The following is a 3,277-nucleotide window of genomic DNA, read 5'->3' on the forward strand; positions in this document are numbered from 1 at the left end:
TGAAACCACATTAAAATAACTGATTTGAAATCTTAGCATTGATATAAGTATAAAAAATAATTATGATGAAATTTTAGAAGGAAATACTACAATGTTTGAAATGAAATTCATTGGATAGGCTTAATAGATGAAAGAGGAAGGCAAGATAGTCAGTGAAACTGCAGACAGATTAATAGAAATTTATCCAATTTGAACCACAGGGAAAATATTTTTTTAAGTGGTTCTGTTTTTGTGCTCACTGCAGCAGCCCATATACTAAAACTGGAAAGACACAGAGATGATTACCATGGCCCCAGAGCAAGGAGTATGTACAAATTCATGAAATGCTCCATATTTTTAAATAAGAAAAGTAAATGAATAAACAAACAAAAAACAAACAAAGTAGTTCTGTGTTGACATGTGAGGTAACATTAAGGGGTCCAACATGCATGTAATAGAAACCAAGAAGTAACTCTTTATAAACAGATTGATGGTTTTTACTACAGAAATTTAATGGAGAGTGCTTGCTTTGAAATTGCTTTTTAGGGAAAAACTATGGTCTGTCTTAATTTATTATTGAAAAATATAAAAGCATACCAAAATAATAAAATAAGAACAACAACAACAAAAGCATTTGATTTATGGATTAGGTGGATTTGGAAGAATGTAAAACAATCATATGAGCCTCTTCTTCTTGGTAGTTTTTTAATAAAGAATAAAACTTAAGAGAATAAAAGTGGAAATGGCTTGGCTTCCTTTGAGAATAAATTTCTTTATTCATCATGACAACACATATGTTACCCAAGCCAGTTTTACAGTAAGTGAAGGAACGGTTTTAACCTCTTTCAGAAAGAAATGCAATGTCTTTACTTTGTTCTTTCTGTCATCTTTTGGATTATTAATAAAATTTGGTCACTGGTAAGATCCATGATTCAAGAAAATCTGTTTTGAGAGTTCAATCTTTGTGGTAACAGAGATACTTACCTTGAACATGAGTAATCATGAAAATCTAATATGATTCATATGGTGATTAGCAGAGGAGAAATTACAGGTTAAAGAAGTTAAGGATACATTTTAAAACTTCACATTTATGATTGTTTTTGATTGAAGAGACCAACAACATAATATATAGTACTTCATCCAGGGTGAGCTTTAAGAGATTATTTTCTAAGATAAATATAAAAATTAATGGCTGCTGCAACATGTATTTCAAAGGTCACTTTCCTCAATCATACCTGAATTGTCTTGCAGGCTTATGTAATCTGGCAGTTAGAATCCCCAAGTTAAATAATTTCTATTCACAACAATGCATATTACTTACATGTGCTTCTTCTAAGGATATCAAAATAGTTTATGAACATAATGTTCATAGCATCCCTGAGAGGCAAACAAACTTAAGTTGACTAACTATCATAATTAGAATTGAAATTCAAAGATATGCATTACAGTTCTGTATTTACAAAACCATCCCAAAGGAATACAGCAGTTACACATGGGAAAAAATTTATTGTACATTTTTTTTTGTTTGGAGTTTTACAATCTGTTGCCAGGCAACTGGATTTTTTGTACTTTGAAATTGCTCCTATGATAGTTGCTTTTAAAAATCAATGATTATATTGATTACAGCTCTACCATACAAATATCATCTTACATGCAGTTTTATACATATATAAATCTATAAACATGAGATTAAATATAAATATAAATGTATATATTTCTCCTTGGTAATCACGACAGTAATAGTCATTGGGAGTTTTAAATGAGCATTTTATTTCCAGTCATATAATTTTACATGTAAATTGAAAGACTGAGCAGAGTAAATGTGAGTATGAAATTTAACCTTTGCATTTGGAGTATTGTTAAAGGTTTTTTTTTCTTACTTAACTTCAATTGTGAAGGTTGGTATTTCTATTTTATAAGGTAACATAAAGATTAAGACACTTAATAACTAAGGTGAAGACATACCTTAGTATCTAAGCCAAGATAACTTTTAGAATAAAAGTAGGTGCTATTAACATACACCTCAGAGTAAAACCAGGACAGTAACCAAATGTAAATTGGGATATATGGTCATCCTTTTATAGTACTCACAGTATAACTAACGTATTTTTGTTCTCAAAAAGAAGTGCTTAAATATGTAACACTCATCTATCACCACAATTCTAAAGATTTTAAACATTAAAGTCTTCTTCACTAGATTCATAGTGAGTTTTCAGATCCAGTTAGTAATTGCTTGTAAATTTTCCTCTGTTAGTCAATTAGACATGTATCACATATACACTGCCAATTAATATACACAGGTAGCAATCGCTGTAATACCAGGGACTATTTAAGTGCTTTATATTAACTAATTTAATCTTTTCAGCAATCCAATTCTTAAGTACTATTACTAAGTCATTTTCCAGATGAGAAAACTAAGGTATTGAGTGACTGTTTGCTCAAGGTGCTACTGGACTAATCCATAATGTGAGCCTAGGCTTCTTATTTAACCAAAGGTCTTGCCTCTTCATTACCAGTACTATCTATCTATCCATCCATCCATCCATCCATCCATCCATCCATCCAACCATGATACAGCAAGGGCTCTGAAATTTTATTCTTCCCTAACAGTTTTTTTTTTTTTTACAATTTTTTTAAAGGTTTTATTTTTAAGCAATCTCTACACCCAACACAGGGCTCTAATTCACAACCTTGAGATCAAGAGTTACATGCTTCACTGACTGAGCCAGCAAGGTACCACTCAATTTTGTTTTTAGAAATAATAGACCATAGTACAAGTTTCAATCTGTGGTCTAATGCAGAAACATTTTATTTCATTAGAGTCAATGGCTACATAACTATTTTAGTATATTGAAGGAAATTTAAGGTATGTTTTAAAAATGTGTCTTCTAGAGTCTAACTTCCTGCTTTGATTCTTACCTCTGCCACTTATTAACTGCATACTTTTGAAAAAAAAATCACCTAACATGTCTATGTATTGGTATGTTTTTCTGTAAACATACAGAATAGGGGATACTCTTTCTACCTGTGTCATTGGCTTAACTACATGAGTAAAATGCTGAGAATAATGCTTAATAAACAAGTAATTTTCAATAAAAGTTAACTATTAATATTAGAAAATATTTTTGAAGTTTAATGTGTATTTACAAATATTTAAACTATGGTTATTACGTGTTATAGATTATATTAGATACCAGCTATTTATAAAGATTTATAAGATGTAATAAGATGTAATCCTTGTTTTAAAAGAAGTCATAGTCATAGTGTTAAATATTTAATGTTTTAGAATTAATGATTT

The 3,277-nt window shown here is 30.0% G+C and overlaps 1 non-coding gene across 1 annotated transcript; it reads left to right on the plus strand.

Moving 5' to 3' along the window:
- Positions 1-231: 231 nt before the first annotated feature.
- Positions 232-338, plus strand: LOC144244394 (U6 spliceosomal RNA). Its single transcript, XR_013338934.1, has one exon. It is a non-coding gene; the product is annotated as a U6 spliceosomal RNA (small nuclear RNA).
- The last annotated feature ends 2,939 nt before the right edge of the window (positions 339-3,277 follow it).

Source organism: Crocuta crocuta, unplaced genomic scaffold, assembly GCF_008692635.1.
Source record: "Crocuta crocuta isolate KB4526 unplaced genomic scaffold, BGI_CrCroc_1.0 scaffold158, whole genome shotgun sequence".
Taxonomy (NCBI): domain Eukaryota; kingdom Metazoa; phylum Chordata; class Mammalia; order Carnivora; family Hyaenidae; genus Crocuta; species Crocuta crocuta.